Source organism: Bos indicus x Bos taurus, chromosome 4 (assembly GCF_003369695.1).
Source record: "Bos indicus x Bos taurus breed Angus x Brahman F1 hybrid chromosome 4, Bos_hybrid_MaternalHap_v2.0, whole genome shotgun sequence".
NCBI lineage: Eukaryota > Metazoa > Chordata > Mammalia > Artiodactyla > Bovidae > Bos > Bos indicus x Bos taurus.
The window spans coordinates 15607101-15628301 of record NC_040079.1 but is presented as its reverse complement, the minus strand read 5'-3'; the positions used below and the strand labels follow the sequence as shown (position 1 = coordinate 15628301).

The 21201-nt window shown below is 39.1% G+C and overlaps 1 protein-coding gene across 7 annotated transcripts in view; it reads right to left on the bottom strand.

Moving 5' to 3' along the window:
• Positions 1–21201, bottom strand: part of BRAF (B-Raf proto-oncogene, serine/threonine kinase) — a 176635-nt gene that overhangs the window by 136803 nt on the left and 18631 nt on the right. The gene's annotated exons all lie outside the window — the stretch shown is intronic.

The window sequence follows — 21201 nt, the reverse complement described above, 5'->3', positions numbered from 1 at the left end:
TGGTGGATGTAACATCTATAATGGCCCCAATGACTGTCACCTCTTGATATTCATGCCCTTGTACAACCTCACCTCCTGGAGTACGGGTTGGGCTTACTGACTTGCTATTGAATAGACTGGCATAAGTAATAGAATGTCACTTTTAAGATTAAGTTTTAAGAAGACAATCAACCGAAGTATGCATCAACAGATGAATGGATAAAGAATATGTGGTATATCTATAGATACACAATGGAATACTACTCAGCCATAAAAAAGAATGAAATTTTGCCATTTGCAACAACATGGATGTACTTGGAGGGTATCATGCTTAGTAAAGTAAGTTAGACAGAAAAAGACAAATATACTTAACATATGGAATCTAAGAAATAAAACAAGTGATAAATATAACCAAGCAGAAACAGAGTCACAGAAGTTAGAGAACCAGTAGGAAAAGGAAAGGAGGAAGGGGTAAAATAGAGGTAGGGGATTAAGAGGTACAAATGACTATGTATAAAATAAATAAGTTACAAGGATATATAGGAGAGCACAGGGAAAACAACTTTAGAAAAAAAGACCTCAGCAGCTCAGATGGTAGAGTCTCCCTGCAATGCAGGAGACCTGGCTTTGATCCCTGGGTCAGGAAGATCCCCTGGAGGAGAGAATGGCAACCCACACCAGTATTCTTGCCTGGAGAATTCCATGGGAAGAGGAGCCTGGTGGGCTACAGCCCATGGGGTCACAAAGAATTGGACACAACTGACTGACTTTGACTCACCACTTCCCCCCACCCTTCACCCCCCCAAAAAAAGACTGTGGCTATCACCTTAGGGAGTCTCTCTCACTCTGGTCTGGATCTCTCATTCCAGGAAAAGCCAGCTGCCATGCTGTGAGAGGGCCCTAGGAGGAGGCCCATGTGAGTGAATCTGAAACTGGATCTTCTAAGGCTGCCACATGCGAAGAGGCAGCGCAGAACGAGGTCCTTCTTCAGTACAGCACTCACTGAGATAATCACAGGCCCAGCTGACACCTTGACTGCAGCCTCACAAGAGACCCTGAGCTAGAACCACTAAGCTAAGTTGCTCTCAGATCCCTGATCCACAGAAACAGAGAGACAAACACTTGTTATCAGCAACAGGTAGCTACTGCATGTGTTACAAACATCTTTGATCCTGTACTTTAAGTCTCTTAAGGGAGTCTCAATAATTAAGTTTCCATTTTTAACACAGTCAAAAATTCATCAATTTTTATGGTGTTTTTCAGTCTCAAGAAATCCTTCCCTGCTTTGAGCTCATAAAAGTATGTCCCTTCTTTTGAAAAGCTTTCTGTATTTAGTACTCAATCCACTAGCAATTAATTTTTATTCATAGTAAGAAAGAGGTGGGGTAGAACTTCATTTATTTAATGCAATAAACAACTAATTTGCCATTAAGCATGTGTCCACCCACCTACCCCCATAAAAGCATATAAAGCTCATTTAGAAACCTCTATTTACATAGTATCATCTGTTATTTTGTTATTCATCTTCCCTTTTCTTATTATAGGCACCTGGTGGCTCAGAGGTTAAAGTGTCTGCCTCCAATGCGGGAGACCCGGGTTTGATCCCTGGGTCGGGAAGATCCGCTGGAGAAGGAAATGACAACCCACTCCAGTATTCTTGCCTGAAGAATCCCATGGACAGAGGAGCCTGGTAGGCTACAGTCCACGGGGTCACAAAGAGTTGGACACGACTGAGCGACTTCAGTCACTCATTCACTCAAGACACCCCAAAGGCTAGACCTCAGACACCCAACTGCCTAGGCCTCAAAACCATGCCTGTGGAACCCTCAAAGTCACTCTCCCTGGCTCCCCAAGGTCAGGCTAACTGCTCTGGACATCACTCAGCAGCAGATCCCAACCCTCTCCTGCCTTTCTAACAAGGCTGTAACACAACTGACATTCTTAAAGATCTATTTAAAGAAAAACCAGTCTACTTCTAGGCTTCCTACCATTTAAAAAAATTCACAAAAGAAAATATAAACAAAAAACATATACAATGAGGAAAAATTTTTAATATGAAAAAAAATCATGTAATAAAAATTAGAGTGATAAGTCTGTTCGTATTCTTGGCACTCATCTGACATTTTAGGAAGTGGTTTATTAAAACCTCCAGATATCACCAGAAGTGAATCTGAATGTGACTTCTGGTGGGAGCCATGTGTCTTATTCACCAAGGTAATAACCAGGGCCTAGCAGTGCTTCACATATAGCAGGCATTCAAATTTGTTGACTGAAAAAAAATGTATTACAGAAGTCATCTCATCTTACTGTTCTTTAAGAATATCTTGGCAATTGTTGCCTCTTTTTACTTCAAAAGAAACCATTAATCAAGCTGTCAAGTTCCACAGAAAAACCAACAGAGGTGTAGATTTCAATAAATTACTGATCAATTTGAGAAAAGGTGACATTTTCACCATTCAGTCTTTCAATCCATCCTCAGGATATGGTATATAACTCCATGTATTTGGGTGTTGCTTTCTGTCCCTAAATAAAGTTTAATTACCTTTCTTTATAGAAGTCTTGCACATCTTAAATAGCTAAAATTCAGTTTAAGTATCCCTTTTCTAAAAAATCTTTCCATCCTCTATCCCCTACAACCATTTTGAATTATATGCTCCTATGCTATGATTCCTCTGGCACCTGGGCCACATTTTAAACATAGTATACTGTCCTTAATTCTTGATGTGTCTGCTTCTAACTAGACTATAAGACCCTTAAAGACAGAGACTGACATTCATTTCTCTATCATAGCACCCAGCAACCAGCACAAGGGAGCTCAATATTTTTAAACTTTAAACAAAAGAATGAATAAACATAATCAATGAATGTAAAGCATAAACTATAAGGAAAAGAACCACCACTTATTGAGTACCTTCTATGTACTGGACATAATACGTGGGGTTCTTAGATGTATTATCTAATTCTAAAAGTAACTCATACTTTGGACACATACTTTATAAAGGCCTAATACTAGTGTCACATGATATACAGGGCATCAGGAATTCTGTAATGATAGTCCTTACTGACCTGGAGGTCACAGTCTCGTAAGCCTTAATAGGAATAGCAGTTGTCTTAGTCTGCTTGGACTGCTTATTCAAAAACACCATGAACTGAGTGGCCTGTAAATAGACATGTCACAGATCTAAAGGCTGAGAAGTCCACAATCAAGGTGCCAACAGATTCAGGGTCTGGTGAAGATCCACTCTGTGGTTGCAGATGGTGCTTTCTAGCTGTAATCTCACATGGAAAAAGGGACAAGCTAGCTCTCTGAGGTCACTTATAAAAGCACTAATAATCCTAATCACGACGGTTCCACTGACTGCCGAGAAAAATAAGACAGGTGAAATCAGAGATGCTCTGAAGTTTCAAGCATAAGGTATGCTAAGTGGAAAATATTACCAGAAGGGAAGACGATTGAAAGGGAAAGATCTAACGCAGTTTTGGACCTGCTCACTCTGTGATGTCAGTGAGACATTAAGGTAAAATAATCAAGAGATAACTGGAAATGAGAACTGACACTAGTTCACAGGGGAGTTTGATTATTAAGGGTACATAGTGGCCTTCAAGGGCTTCCCTTGTAGCTAAGTTAGTAAAGAATCTGTCTGCAATGCAGGAGACTGGGGTTCGATCCCTGCGTTGGGAAGATCCCCTGAAGAAGGAAATGGCAACCCATTCCAGTATTCTTGCCTAGAGAATCCCATGGACAGAGGAGCCTGGCAGGCCACAGTCAATAGTATCGCAAGAGTCGGACACAACTTAGCAACTAAACCACCACCACCAGTGGCCTTCAAAAGACCAGACTCAGCTGTGCAACAGAAATGGAGACTGACTTTCAAGAAGTACGGTTTGAGTGAGTTACTAAGAAAAGGCATTTAGTGATCAGAATAAAAAAGCTCAAGGGGTAATAGAGTCAGGGAAAGTATTTTTGTTTTTGGATGGGATGGGATGACCTGAATACGTTTGAAGGCAAACAACAAGTAACCAGTGTCAAAGAAAGGTCTAAATGGGTGTGTGTGTGTGTTCATGTCAAACAATGTGAGAGTTGGGGTATGAAATAGAGACAGACTGTTCTGTGCTGTCTCAGAGAACTAAACTAAGAATGAAGTTTAAACCTAGAGAAGGTAAATTTGAGCTCTACAATTTTATCTTTATTAGTAGTAAAGATACTTGACAAAGGAACAAACTGACTTACTATTAAGGGTATTCAACTGAACATCTGTCAGGAATGTTACAGAAAAAAAAAGTCTGCACTATGGTGAGAAGACTAGGTTCCACCTGACATTAAACTAATACTCATATTAATCAGTAACTCCCATTCCCTCATCTTCCAGCCCCTGATAACCTCTATTCTACTTTCTGTCTCTATGAGTTTGCCTATTCCAAATATTTCATATAAATAGAATTACAGTATTTGTCTATGTCTGGCTAAATTCACTTACCAAAACACTTTCAAGGTTTACTCATGTTATATCATGTATCAGAACCTCATTCCTTTTTATGACGGAGTAGTATTTCATTGTATGTACTACATTTCATTTATCTGTTGATAGACATGTGGGTTGTTTCCACCTGTTGCTTATTGTAAATAACCCTGCAATCAATATTAATAGACATTAGCAGACATCTAGTATATGGGCTTCCCTGGTGGCTCAGCAGCAAAGCATCCCCCTGCAGTGCAGGAGACATGGGTTTGATCCCTGGGTTGGGAAGAGGCCCTGGAGGAGGAAACAGCACCTCACTGCAGTATTCTTGCCAGGAGAATACCATGGACAGAGGAAACTGGAAGGCCACAGTCCAGGGGTTCACAGAGTCAGACATGACTGAGTGAGCACACGTGCATACTAATACACACACACACACACACACACACACACACACACACACACTGAGCACACGTGCATACTAATACACACACACACACACACACAGTATAGATGTATAGTCTATCTGTTCAAGTCTCTGTTTTCAATTCCTGGGTAGTGTTATAATTGTGTTTAGATTTTTGAGGAACTGCCATTAAAAATAAATCACCCAATACAAAACTCACAATGAAGGACTTCCCTGGCGGATCAACGGTTAAGAATCCACACTTCCACAGCAGGGGGCATGGGTTTGATCCCTTGTTGGGGAACTAAGACCCCACATGCCACAAATGCAGTTTTCAAAAAACAAAAAACCTCACAATGAGATACCAATTCATGTCCACTAAGACAGCTAAAATTTTTTTAATTGCAAATGTTGGTAAGGATGTGGACAAATTGGCAGGCAAGAATTTATCATTGAACCACGAATGCTTCAGTTTAGTTCAGCCACTCAGTCGTGTCTGACTCTTTGCAACCCCATGAACCACAGCACGCCAGGCCTCCCTGTCCATCACCAACTCTCAGAGACCACCCAAACTCATGTCCACTGAGTCTGTGATGCCATCCAACCATCTCATCCTCTGTCATCCCCTTCTCCTCCTGCCCTCAATCTTTCCCAGCATCAGGGTCTTTTCCAGTGAGTCATTTCTTCACATCAGGTTGCCAAAGTATTGGACTTTCAGCTTCAACATCAGTCCTTCCAATGAATATTCAGGACTGATTTCCTTTAGGATGGACTGGTTGGATCTCCTCGCAGTCCAAGGGACTCTCAAGAGTCTTCTCCAACACCACAGTTCAAAAGCATCAATTCTTTGGCACTCAGCTTTCTTTATAGTCCAACTCTCACATCCATACATGATCACTGGAAAAACCATAGCCTTGACTAGAAGGACCTTTGTTGACAAAGTAATATCTTTGCTTTGTAATATGCTGTCTAGGTTGGTCATAACTTTCCTTCCAAGGAGTAAGCATCTTTTAATTTCATGGCTGCAATCACCATCTGCAGTGATTTTGGAGCCCAGAAAAATAAAGTCAGCCACTGTTTCCACTATTTCCCCATCTATTTCCCACGAATTGATGGGACCAGATGCCATGATCTTAGTTTTCTGAATGTTGAGCTTTGAGCCAACTTTTTCACTCTCCTCTTTCAGTTTCATCAAGAGGCTCTTTAGTTCTTCTTCACTTTCTGCCACAAGGGTGGTATCATCTGCGTATCTGAGGTTATTGGTATTTCTCCAGGCAATCTTGATTCCAGCTTATGCTACAGGATGTGAAAAAATTGGAATCCTCATCCACTGCTGGTGAAAACGTAAATGGAACGCCAGTGGGAAAACAGTTTGGTGGTTAGTATGACATATGTCATCACTAAGATGGACTCTGAAAACATTAAGCTTAGTGAAATAAGACAGACACTAACATTTCATGTGCTGAAGAACAAATAATGTATGATTTCACTTATATGAGGTACCTAGAATAGGCAAACCCATAAAGACAAAGTGGAACAGAGGTTACCAAGGTGGGACAAGAAAGAAAGAAGGAATTTTTTTTTAATGAGTTTTTGTTGGGCATGATGAAAAATCGGAGGTATAACAATAATGGTGATAAAATATTTTATCAATCCATGAATATGGTATTTTGCTTCAATTACTAGGTCTTCTAAAATTCATTTCAACAAGGATCCTAGAAGTCTTAGACTGTTTTTTAGACTTATTTCTGGGTACACATTTTTTGTTCTATTGTGAAATTACAGTTTTAGATTTTCCTTATTTACTAGAATATAGTAATAAAGTGATCTTTCATTTTCCTAATCAGCAATCTTGTTAAACCCTTACTGTTTTTTAACAATGTAGATACCTTTAGATTTTTATAAATACACACTCATGTCTATGTGAACAGTGATAGTTTTATTTCTGCCTTTCCAATTCAAGTTTTTTAAATTTCTTTTTCTTGCTTTAGTGAAGGTCACAACTTTTGGTATAATGCTGACAAAAAGTAATTATATTGGACACTGTATCTCTCCCAATCTCAGAGGGAAACTTTTCAATATTCCAACATTACGAAACTTTATTTTTTTATAGTAGATAACCTTAGCACATGAGTTTTGTTTCAGGTTTTATGATGAATGAAGGCTCAATTTTATCAAGCACTGTTTGTAACTATTCAGCAGATCATATGTTTCGTCTCTAAGCTGTTAAGATGGTATTACAAATAAATTTATTTTTCTGGTATTAAATCTTACATTTCTAGGATAAATCTAACTTGATTATAATGCACTCTCATCTTTAGATAAATATCTTAATATCTTATTTAGAAATTTTACATCTTTATTCATATAAGAAAGTAACCTGTTAATTTTCTTTTACATTGTCTTCTTGTCTCATTTTGGGATCAAAGTTATGCTAACTTCAAAAGACGTTGAGAACATTTTCTCTCTCACTGTTCTCTGGAAGAACATATACAAGATAGAAATACTGTTCCTTGAATGAACTGTTAGTTTTCTTCGTGGGAAAGCTCTGACTACTGGTTTTAAGCTGTAATACTCCTTTCAAGTTTTCTGAATATTCTAGAGTCAGCTTTGGTGTTATTTTTCTAGGAATTTGTCCATTTCTGTGAAGTTTTCCAATTAACTGGCTTAAAACCATTCATAATTTTGTCTTCGATCTTTTAAAGTCTTCAGGGTATGTAATGCCATCTTCTCCCCCACTCTCCCCTACTTTTTTTTTCGCTCCTTGCTCTTGGTTATTTTATGACATTTTTTTTGATCACTATCATTCAAGATTTATCCGTTTCTCTTTCTAATAAATAAATTTTGCCTTTGCTCTCCACTGTATGACTCTCTTATTATTTGCTTCCTTCTTTATTTTCCAGGTTTCATCAAAATTAAGATGTTCTTATAAATGGACATCAAATTTAACAATTAATGAGACTTCTTGTATTTCAGCAAACACATTTAAGACTGAATTTTTCTCCATGTACTATTTTAGTTGCATTCTATAACTTTTTAATTTTGTTTCCACTGAGGGGAGTGACTGCTACATTAATCAAAACTTTTATTCTAATAATACACCTATCCTTTCCTTTTCCTATTCTTCTTTCCTTTACAGTGACACTGATTTGTCAGGGGAAAAAGTCAGGTATACTGTAGAAAGTCCCACTTTCTGGTTTGATTTGGTTGATTTGTTTTCTCATGGGATCACTTGCCTTGTTCCCGTATTTCCCATAAGCGAGCTAGATCTAGAGATCTGATTGAGAGATTTGATGATTCAATTTTTTTTTTTCTCCAATAAAGAATATTCCATAGCCTGGTGCTGGGTAATTTCTATTTTTCTGTCAAGATCCTTTACATGTGAGGGACATAACATCTCCTTATCTCACTTTTAACAACCTGATTGATCAAATTCCACAACTTGACATCAAAATTATGTACTCATCCAGCTCAAGGTACTTTCTAATTTCCATTGTGATTTCTTTCTTAATACATGGATTAATTCATAGTTGTTACACACTTTATAAACATATGAAGCTTTTAAAATTATCTTACTGACAAATTTTAATAAAAATGTGTTATGGAAAGAAAAGATGCTCTTTTTATTTCAATCTTCTGAAATCTGTTGAAACTTGTTTTATACAGTCAATTTCCCAATATCCTTATGTGCCTGAAAATGATGTGTAGTCTTCTTCAACTGGGTACAACAGGTTCTATAAATCATCTGGGTTAAGTTTGCTCATTATGCTGTTCAAATATTTTAAATCCTGCGTAACGTGCCTGTTGCTTTTATCAATTACTGAGTGAAATATTTAAAATACCCCATTAAGACTGTAAATTATTCTACTTCTTGTAGTGTTGTAAATTTTTGTTATATATATTCTAAAGCTACATTTCAGGCTATGCTATATGATTAAAGTCATTGTCTTCCTAGTGAATCGTTCACTCTATATTTTGAAGGGAGTCCCCCGATAACCAATAAATCTTTCTAAATTAATGTCTACTTTGATATTAATATAATTGCACCATGTTCACATTGTTAAATCTGCATGATTTATCTTACAACTTTTACATAAGTCCCAGATAAACTCCATAACACCATGTTTTAAAAATTCTGGTCTAACAATCTTTGCCTTTTAAGTGAACCATTTATTTCATTTAGTACTTAATGTAATCACCCTAATTCATGTTGTTTGTCCTTCCTGATCTTTGTTATTTTGCATCCTTTCTGGTTTTCTTTGGGATAATTTTTTTCTTTTTTATTCCATGCTTCCCCTCTCCTAGAAGTTATAAGTCTAGTTTTTAGAGTTATATTTAGCCTAGAAATTAAAACATGGAATTATCAAAGTCAAATCAATTAACACACTTTACCTTCCCCCAGAAAATACTATCTTAGAACATGTCCTTTATTTATCATATATTTTAATTAAGGTCTTACTAATATTTTATATAGTCAATGTTTAATTCAACATGTACACATATTTGTCACTCTTTACTCTTTATCCCATCTTGCACCTCAGATCTTTATATGTAAACTTTCTGTCTAAAGTATAACACATCCTTCAATTTTCTTTACAAAGGGCTGATGGACTTTCTTCACCAAGATGTTTATTTACCCTCATCCTTAAGTGATACTTAAGTATAGAATTTATAAATATAAATCTCCAGTTATTTTGTGACTATATGTTTTCCTATTGAGAACTCAGCTATTGGTCTATGGCTGCTACTTTGAAAGAAATCTTCCTTGGGCTGCTTTTAAGATTTTTCTCTTTGTATTCAAGTTTATGCCATTTCACTACATGATTTGTCTGGGTACAGATGTCTTTTTACTTATACTGTTAAAAATTCACAGAGCTTCTTAAATCTATTGCTGGTTTCTCATCAATACTAGAAATCTGTCAGCCAGAAATACCTTTTCAAACATTACCTTGGTATCAATCTCTTTTTCTTCTCTTTCTGGAGCTCTGGTTAATTATGTTAGATCTCACTCTATCTTTCACATTACTTTACCTCCCTTCAGTATTTTCCATGTCTTTGACTCTCAGTGGTGCATTCTGGAGTTTCTTATGCCTTACCATCTGGGTAACTAATTCTTTCTTCAGCTAGGTATAATTTGACAAATTTTCCCCTTAGGGGTATTCGACATAGTTTTGTTTTTGAAATTTCTCTTTGGTTTTTTCAAGTATGTCACTTTTTCCACTTCATGGATCACAACCTTACTGTGGCAAAGGTTGTGCAATTCAATGAAGCTATGAGCCATGGTGTACAAGGCCACCCAAAATGGATGGGTCACTGTGAAGATTTCTGACAAAACACGGTCCTCTGGAGAAGGGAATGGGACCTACTCTAGGATTCTTGCCTGGAAAACAGTATGAAACAGCCCATTCTTATGTGGACAGTATGAAAAGACAAAAAGAGATGAAGTTGGAAGATGAGCCCCCTAGGTTGGAAGGTGTCCATATGCTATTGGGAAAGAACGGAGAGTATTTACTAATAGCGCCAGAAAAAATGAAGCTGCCAGGCCAAAGTGGAAACGACACTCAGTTGTGGATGTGTCTGGTGGTGAATGAATAGGAACCTGGGCTGCCAGGTCCATGAATCAAGGTTAATGAGAGGTGTTCAAGCAGGAGACAGCAAGAGTGAATATCAACATCTCAGGAATCCGTGAACTAAGATGGATGGGAATGGGCAAATTTAATTTGGATGACCACTGTATCTATTACTGTGGGCAAGAATCCCTTAGAAGAAATGGAGTAGCCCTCATAGTCAACAAAAGAGTCTGAAATGCAGTCCTTGGGTGCCATCTCAAAAAAGAAAGAATGAGCTCCATTCATTTCTAAGGCAAACCATTCAACATCACAGTAATGCAATTCTATGCCCCAACCACCAATGCTAAAAAGCTGAAGTTGTATGGTTCTATGTAGACCTATAAGACCTTTCAGAACTAACACCAAAAAAAAAAAAAAGACATTCTTTTCATCATAGAGGATTGGAAGGCAAAAGTAGGAAGTCAAGAGATACCTGGAATAACAGGCAAGTTTAGCCTTGGAGTACAAAATGGAGCAGGGCAAAGGCTAACAGAGTTTTGTCAAGAGAACACACCGGTCATAGCAAGCGCTATTTACCAACGACCCAAGAGACAACTCTACACATGGACATCACCAGATGGTCAACACCAAAATCAGACTGATTATATTCTTTGCAGCCAAAGATGGAGAAACTCCATAAAGTTAGAGTTGTTTTTACATGACCTGGAACTGTCTGTGGCTCAGATCATGAGTTCTCTTTACAAAATTCACGCTTAAACTGAAGAAAATAGGTAAAACCACTAGGCCATTCAGTGTCAGTCACTCAGTTGTATCCGACTCTTCACGACCCCATGGATTGTAGCCTGCTAGGCTCCTCTGTGCATGCAAGAATACCAGAGTGGGTTGCCATTCCCTTCTCCAGAGGATCTTTCTGACCCAGGAATAGAACCTTCGTCTCCTACATTGCAGGTGGATTCTTTTACGGTCTGAGCCACCAGGGAAGTCCTAAGCCATTCAGGTATGATCTAAATCAATCCCTTACCATTATACAGTGGAGGTGACAAACAGATTCAAGGGATCACTGTTGACAGTGATTGCAGCTATGAAACTTAAAAATGCTTGCTCCTTGGGAAGAAAGCTATGGCAAACCTAGATAGCATGTTAAAAAGCAGAGACGTCACTTTGCTGACAAAGGTCCATATAGTTAAAGCCATGGTTTTTCCAGTAGTCACGCATGCATGTGAGGGCTGAACCATAGAGAAGGCTGAGGGCCAAATAACTAACACTTTCAAACTGTGTTGGAGAAGATCCTTGATAGTCCCTTGGACTGCAAGGAGATCAAACCAGTCAATCCTAAAGAAAATAAGCCCTGAATATTCACTGGAAGGACTGTTGCTGAAGCTGAACCACTACTTTGGCCACCTGATGTGAAGAGAACACTCACTGGAAAGGACCATGATGCTGGCAAAGACTGAAGACAAAAGGAGAAGTGGGCAGAAGAGGATGAGATGATTAAATAGCATCTCCAAGTCTATGGATATGAGCTTCACTATCCGAGAGATAGTGAAGGACAGGGAAGCCTGGAGTGTTGCAGTCAATGAGGTTGCAGTCAGACACAACTTAGTGACTGAACAACAACAGTGTCACTTTATACAACGTCTTGTTTCCTGCTTCTCTTCAAATGTCTTTAATTCTTTAAACATAAAAAACAACTGTTTTAACTTCAGTGATATTTGCAACATCTAAGAATTTTGTGGATCCATTTATGCTCTTCACTATTATTCACAGTGCCGTTTCCATGCACGTTACTACTATCTTTCTTTGTAAAAAACTTACTTTGAGGCATATGTATATAAAGAAAAACCACTTATGTGTCAATTATATCTCAATTTTTAAAACTACACAAATCTTAATTATATTACTTGAATTCTATTAGGTTAGTACAAAAGTACTCACAGTTTCGGACTGCGAATCTTAAATCATTATAACTAGGCTCAAACACATCTTTATTAATCAAAGAAGGAACCATTACAGTCAACACATTTTTTACCAATGAGAAATGTTTGTTTATTCCTGTAGCATAAAAATTTGTGCTTTGGGATTCAATGAACTCTTCAAAAGCATTTTCTGCCTCTTGCTGATTGTGGAAGTGGTTTCCCTGCAAAAAAGCTGTCGAGATGCTTGAAGCAGTAGTCTGTTGGCGAGAGGTCAGGTGAATATGGCAGATGAGGCAAACTTTGTAGCCCAGTTTGTTCAACTTCTGATGCGTTGGTTGTGTGATATGCGTTCGAGTATTGTTGAGAAGAATCGGGCCCTTTCTGTCAACTTAATGGCAGCTGCGGCATTGCGGTTTTCGGTACGTCTCACTGAATCACTTAGTATACTTCTCAGATGTAATGGTTTCGCCAGGATTCAGAAAGCCGTAGTGGATCAGACCAGAAGCAGACCACCAAACAGTAACCATGACCTTTTTCTGGTACAAGTTTGGCTTTGGGAGGGAAGTGCTTTGGAGCTTCTTCTCAGTCTAATCACTGAACTGGTCATCACCAGTTGTCATATAAAATCCAGTTTTCATTGCAAGTCACAATCCAGTCAAGAAATAGTGCATTGTTCCTGGATACAATAATAGAAGGTGACACTTCGATGATTCTTTTTAATTTGTGGTCAGCTCATGAGGCACCCACTTATCGAGCTTTCTCACCTTTCTAATTTGCTTCAAATGCTGAACTATCACACAATGGTCAACACTGAGTTCTTTGGCAACTTCTCGTGTAGTTGTAAGAGGATCAGCTTCAGTGATGGCTCTCAGTTGGTCGTTGTCAGCTTCTGATGGCTGGCCACTATGCTCCTCATCTGCAAGGCTCTCATCTCTTTTGCAAAATTTCTTGAAATGACCACTGCACTGTACCTTTGTTAGCAGTTCCTGGGTCAAATGCATTGTTGATGTTGCAAACTGTTTCTGCTGTTTTCAAGCTATTTTGAACTCAAATAAAAAAACTGCTTGAATTTGCTTTTTGTCTAACATCATTTCTATAGTCAAAAAAAAAATTAAATAAACAGCAAAGTAATAAGTCATTAGCAAAAAAACATAAAGTGAAAAATGAACATTAAAATGATATATAACTTAACCACATTTATTTGGAATGTATTCCAGTATCAAACGGCAATTTTCAATAGTGCAAAAACCGCAATTACTTTTGCACCAACCTAATACATACATACATACATACATACATCATGTAATTTTGCCTATTTTTTTTCAAATATGCCTGGTTACTTATGACAATGTACTGCTCTCTGTCCTTGAAAAACTGCTGTTGGCAATTCCCTCAGAGTGAAGAAGACTCTGTCCTACAGATGATTTGCCTTTCCTTCTGCCAGACCTTGGGAGCACTATCAGTCGGAAACAAGAGCCATGATAAAAGGGGACCTGGATCACCCCAGCAGGACAAATGTAACCGTCAATCAGTGTGAGGGCTAAAACTATGGTCAAGACTTGAACAGTTTAATTCATTTCCTTTTTCTTGCCCTGCTCCAATCAACCCTACAATTCCCTTGATATTGGAATAGGCAGACAGTTCTCTTTCACCTTTAACCTAATGATGAAATTACTGGAGTACCATCCTCAATGGAGTCGCTCTCCTTTTTGACTCTGAGCGTGGATGAACTCTAGGTCTCAACTTCTGTCCTCTTCATCCCCATGACGTCCACCAAAACCGAAGCCCAACTTCAAACAGACTGGCAACTGCCCCTAGGGCAAAAGCTACTTCATCACCTTCTTTTTTCTTTGGGTTTTTGCTTTTGGTCTGCCAAGTCTCTACTGAGCTTCCAGGTGGCACAGTGGTAAAGAATCTGCTTGCCAATGCAGGAGACGCGGGTTTGATCCCTGGGTTGGGAAGATCCCCTGGAGTAGAAAATGGGAAGCTGCTCCAGTATTCCTGCCTGGAAAATTCCATGGACAGAAGAGCCAGGTGGGCTACAGTCCACAGGGTTACACAGAGTCAGACATGACTGAGTGACTGTGCACACACACACAACACTCCATTATCTTTTCGGCTCTTCATTCATTAAGATTTTTTAAAATAACGTTTCAAAGATTTTTAGTTGTCTTCATCAAAAGTTTATCTGAATAACCTAATCTACCATTACTGATAACAAATCTATTTCCCCTCTTTATGACAACTATTTTGTACTACTTCTTGAAATTTAAAGATAACCTATATAAGCACAATTTAAAAAGTCAATATAATACCCTAATTGTACTTTCAATCAGATGAAAGAAATTAAGTTATAAAAAAGTATTGATTTCAAAATGTGAAAGCAATTACTGTAATAAACAACATAATAAGGCCATCAGGTGCTTGCATCTATATGCAGAATCACTCTGACTGTGGTGGTTACAACTGCGGACTGAGGAGAAGAGTATCTGAGTCATCAATACTATACAAGTGGCACTGCCATAATTTATGTGATTTTCCCAAGTGGTAGAGAACTCTTGATAAAGGTCTGATTGAAAACTTTTGATGTTTCTCCAATTTATGTGATAAATTCCTGAAACTTCTAGTGTACTCTATGAAAATAATAACTCATACGTAAAACAAAGTTAGTTTCTAAGCTCTGATCATAACAATCACTTTTTTCCCCCTACCTCAAAATCTAGCAACTCATAAATCATGTGATTATCTGAACAATTTGAAAATTGCAGACTGTCCTGAACACTGTGGGAAGGCTGACTTCCCTGGTCCTTGCTCACTGAATGCTAGTAAGTGTGCCCTGTTCCCTCACCCTGCTAAAAAGCAAAACACCTTCAAGTATTCAGAAGGTTTCCTCTAGGGAAGGACTGCCCACAGACAGACCCTCTGGCTGCAGAAGACACAGGGATGCAACACCAAGCTTTTCTTCATGGAAGGAACTGCTGCCCAGCTGTGAGTATAGTCAGCAGACAGCTTCCAAATGTCCCATCCTCGAAGGTCCACCTTAACTGCTGCCCGGATTAGAGACCAAACAAAGGCCAGCCATCTTGGCTTAATATGGGTCTGTCTGATAGGCAATCTCTCACTCCAGAGCTCCACGCTGATAGGTAAAGGTTTTCTGAGGCCTACATCACAATACTTTGATAAGAGAACTTTTTTCTCTGCTCAGTCCCACACAGAGCCTCTTCCTCTTGCAGGTTATTGATTCCTAATAAAATCTTGCACTGCAAAAAATGTCTCAGTATCTGCTTTCAAAGAATCCAACCTCCAACTGTGGCCTAGTGTGACACCTGACTACCAAGTCTTTCTATAAACATTTTTTGTTTGACCTCTTTCCATCTTGATTCTACCCTACAAACACTCACCAATTCAATCACCTTGGAATATAACTTACAATTTTTTATTTTAAATCTCCAGTTTCATCCCACTGCATATAATATAAAGTTAAAATTTTTTTTCAGTCTATCATTATTTTCCACAATCCAGCAGCATCTAATTTAGCCACATTTTACTTCACACAATTCACTTAACTACAGACTATTCTGTTCTTTAAAAAAACTACCTTATGAATTTCCAACTCCAATTTTTTTCAAATTCTATTCCCACTGCCTATTATAGCCCTTTTCCTTCTTTCTACTTGCCTGCTGCTGCTGCTAAGTCACTTCAGTCGTGTTCGACTCTGTGTGACCCCATAGACAGCAGCCCACTAGGCTCCTCTGTCCCTGGGATTCTTTAGGCAAGAACACTGGAGTGGGTTGCCATTTCCTTCTCCAATGCATGAAAGTGAAAAGTGAAAGGGAAGTCGCTCAGTCGTGCCCGACTCTTAACGACCCCATGGCATGCAGCCTACCAGGCTCCTCTGTCCATGGGATTTTCCAGGCAAGAGTACTGGAGTGGGGTGCCATTGCCTTCTATTTTCCTAGGTTAAACATTAACTTCCATCAAGACCTTATTAGCCTATAATAAGAGGCTAATAAGGTCCACACGAGCCTTGACTATTTTATTGAAGTACAGCTGTGTTACTTTCAAGGCTACAACAAAGTGATTCAGTTACGTAGACATACGTATATACTTCTCCAGATTATTTTCCATTATGGGTTATTAAAATATTGAATATGGTTCCCTGTGCTGTAGCAGGTCCTTGCTTATCTATTTCAAAAACAATAATGTGTATCTCGGAGAAGGCAATGGCACCCTACTCCAGCACTCTTGCCTGGAAAATCCCATGGACAGAGGAGCCTGGTAGGCTGAATGCCATGGGGTCGCTAAGAGTCGGGCACGACTGAGCGACTTCACTTTCACTCTTCACTTTCATGCACTGGAGAAGGAAATAGCAACCCACTCCAGTGTTCCTGCCTGGAGCATCCCAGGGACGGGGGAGCCTGGTGGGCTGCCGTCTCTGGGGTCACACAGAGTCGGACATGACTGAAGCGACTTAGCAGCAGGAGCAATGTGTATCTATTAATCCGAAACTCCTAATTTATCCCTCCATTCTTCCCTCCCCTGCTCTCTCTTTTTCCCTTTGGTAACCAGAAGTTTGTTTTCTATCTCTGTGAATCTATCTTGTAAATAAGTGAACTTTGACTTTTAAAAGGTCTAGAACTGACCATGGAGAAGGCAATGGCAACCCACTCCAGTGTTCTTGCCTGGAGAATCCCAGGGACGGCGGAGCCTGGTGGGCTGCCATCTATGGGGTCGCACAGAGTCAGACATGACTGCAGTGACTTAGCAGCAGCAGCAGCAGCAGAACCAACCAAGGTAGCCACAGCCAAATGTTGAATTTGAATTTGAATTTAAATTAAATGAAAATTTAAAAGCCAGTACTTGGTCCTACTATACATATTCTGAGTACACAATAGCCGCATGTGGACATATTGGACATCAGGGAACATTTCGATCATGACAGCTATCTTGACTGAACAGTGCTGGTCTAGAGGGAGTAGACACATAATGACAAAACCCAGTAACACAATACAGTAAGTAAAATGATATAGATATACTTCAGGATGCTACAAAAGCACAAAGTAGATGCACCTAACTAGGCCTTGGAAAGAGGATAAGGAAGGCTTCCAACAATAAGTGAACTAAGTTTGAAAGGTTTGGGGGATGGGTTTAGGAGAGGGAATCTATATTTCAAGCAGCAGGAAAAGCACAAGAAAAGATAAAGACAGGTCACATTTGGAGGGTTCTTAAAATAAAGTCACAGGATAGCAATTGCTTCACAGTACAGTATAAAAATTAGACTGCAATAGCTGGGATACTATTCCACAAAGAAAAAACAATATTCAAAATTTTTTCAATAAATAATTACTTTTAAAAAGAAAATTATTTACCAGATCTCTCCAAATTTAGCTTTCATAGCAGGATAATGGCAGATACTGCATGAAGAAGTAATAATTCATGTTCTATTTCCCAATGATTCTATGTTTATGAGTCAAAATGAGAATGACTCATATCAATTATTAAATTGCCTTGGCAAGTTACATTGAACTTTGATCTGAGGACCAGTTAGGAGGCCCACAATGCTGTCTGGACAACAGCAAGTAAAATACTAAGTAAAATAACCTAATGAACTGAATTGAACATAGTCGCACAGGCGAAGGCTCCTCTGTCCATGGGATTCTCCAGGCAAGAGTACTAGAGTGGGTTGCCATTTCCGTCTTCAGGGAAATAACCTGATACTATTAATTCAGTATTCCTAGTCTATTCACTCTCACACACTCCTAACAACCTTTAACATCTTTACCTTTCTCCTTAAAACGCCAAAACCCCAAAACCCCACAGTATCTTAGCTGATAACCTTCAGTTTGTCTTCACTGGGAAACAATGAGGCAACTGGAAGACAATATGCACAGACTCCCAACATCATATCGACCTGCCCATCAGCACTGCTACTCCACATGCTCTGCCCTACCACTTACTATGAAAGAAAAGTCTCTATGCTCCTACCGGGAGCCAGTCCTTCCACTTGTGTGCCAAACCCCTTTCCCTCTGGCCTGGTCAGACACTGCTCCAGCAATTCTTCTGTCTCCCCTGAAATCACTAACGTTTTACACCATAATGGTTCATTCTTTCATCATATGCCCTTACCTTTTCATCATTAAAAAAATCTCATGACCCCAACTCTTTCACTAGCTATGGTCCCATTTCTCTTTTCCCTTTGTAAGAAAAGTCTTCACAATCTTCCCATACCCTCCTATTCTCTCTTAAACTCACTCACTCAGAGGATCTCCCTCAGTATCTTCTTATATAAATCATCAATATCATCCATTCCTTAACTCGAGTGGAAAATCCTTAGTCTTTATCTTACTTAACATAGCAGCATACACAAATGACCACTCTCTCTGTTAATAAACTTTCTTCATTTAATTTTCTACCTCACTGGTTGCTCAAGTTCCTCCTATTTTCTCCAACCTTGGAGCTCTTCTTTTGCCTATCTATGCTCATTCCCTTGATGACTGTATCAACCTCACAGCTTTAAAAACCACCTAATATACAAACGGGCTTCCCTGGTGGCTCAAAGGTAAAGACTCCAACTGCAATGCAGGAAACATGGGTTCGATCCTTGCATTGGGAAGATCCCCAGGAGAAGGAAATGACAACCCACTCCAGTATTCTTGCTTAGAAAATCCCATGGAGAGAGAAGCCTGGCAGGCTGCAGCCCATGGGATTGCAAAAGAGTTGGACATGACTCAGCGACTAAACAACAATAAATATACAAACAGCTCATGCAGCTCAATACCAAAAAAAAACAAGGCAACACAATCAAAAATGAGAAAAACCTAAATAGACATTTCTCCAAAGAAGACATACAGATGTCCAACAAACACATGAAAAGATGCTCAAAATCACCAATTATTAGAGAAATGCAAATCAAAACTACAATGAGGTATCATTGGTTAGAATGGCCATCATCAAAAGATTTACAAACAATAAATGCTAGAGAAGGTGTGGGGAAAAAAGGACCCTTCCTACACTGCTGGTGGGAATGTAAATTGGTTCAGCCATTATAGAGAACAGTATGGAGGTTCCTTAACAAACTAAAAATAGAGCTACCACATGATCCAGCAATTTCACTCCTAGGATATATCCAGAGAAACCAGAATTCGAAAGGATGCATACATTTGATGTTCATTGCAGCACTATTGCCAACAAAGGTCCATCTAGTCAAAACTATGGTTTTTCCTGTGGTCATGTATGGATGTGAGCGTTGGACTGTGAAGAAAGCTGAGCACCGAAGAATTGATGCTTTTGAACTGTGGTGTTGGAGAAGACTCTTGAGAGTTCCTTGGACTGCAAGGAGATCCAACCAGTCCATCCTGAAGGAGATCAGTCCTGGATGTTCTTTGGAAGGAATGATGCTTAAGCTGAAACTCCAGTACTTTGGCCACCTCATGCGAAGAGTTGACTCATTGGAAAAGACTCTGATGCTGGGAAGGATTGGGGGCAGGAGGAGAAGAGGATGACAGAGGATGAGATGGCTGGATGGCATTACCGACTCGATGGATATGAGTCTGAGTGAACTCCGGGAGTTGGTGATGGACAGGGAGGCCTGGTGTACTGCGGTTCATGGGGTCGCAAAGAGTTGGACACGACTGAGTGACTGAACTGAACTGAACTGCAACACTATTTACAATAGCTAGGACATGGAAGCAACCTAAATGTCGACTGACAGAGGAATGGATAAAGATGTGGAACATATCTATACAATGGAATATTAGTCATAAAGAGGAATAAACAGTGCCATTTGCAGAGATGAATGGACCCAGGGACTGTCATACAGAGTGAAGTAGGTTAGAAAGAGAAAAACAAATATCATATAATATTGCTTGTATGTGGAATCTAGAAAAATGGTACAGATTAATTTATTTGTAAAGCAGAAACAGAGTCACAGAGTAGAGAACAAACGTATGGTTACCAAGGAGGGAAGAGTGAGTGGGATGAACTCAGAGACTGGGGCACTGCTATGTATAAGATGTGGATGTGACTGGTGGTAAAAGTGAAGTTCGATGCTCTAAAGAACAATACTGCACAGGAATCTGGACTGTTAGATCCATGAATCAAGATAAACTGGATGTGGTCAAGCAGGAGACAGCAAGAATGAATACTGACATTTTAGGAATCTGTGAACTAAACTGGATGGGAATAGGCAAACTTAATTTAGATGACCACTGTATCTACTATTGTGGGCAAGAATCCCATAGAAGAAATGGAGTAGCCTCACCGTCAACAAGAGTACAAAATACAGTACTTGGGTGCAATCTCAAAAATGACAGAATAATCTGTTCGTTTCCAAAACAAACCATTCAATATCACAGTAATCCAAGTCTATGCCCCAACCACTGATGCCAAAGAAGCTGAAGTTAAATGGTTTTATGCAGACTTACAAGACCTTCTAGAACTAACACCAAAAAAAAGAGGTCCTTTTCATCACAAGAGACTGGAATGCAAAAGTAGGAAGTCAAGCGATACCTGGAGTAACAAGCAAGTTTGGCCTTGGGGGTACAAAATGTAGCAGGGCAAAGACTAACAGAGTTTTGCCAAGAGAACACACTGAGCATAGCAAACACCCTTTCCCAACAACACAAGAGATGACTTTACACACGGACATCACTAGATGGTCAATCAAAACCAGACTGCTTATATTCTTTGCGGCCAAACATGAAGAAACTACACAGTCAGAGAAAAGAAGACCTAGAGCTAACTGTAGCTCAGATCATAAGCTCCTTATTGGAAAATTCCAGCTTAAATTGAGGAAAGAGGGAAAACCACCAGGCTGTTTAGGTATGACCTAAATCAAATCCCTTAGGATTATACAGTAGAGCTGACAAATA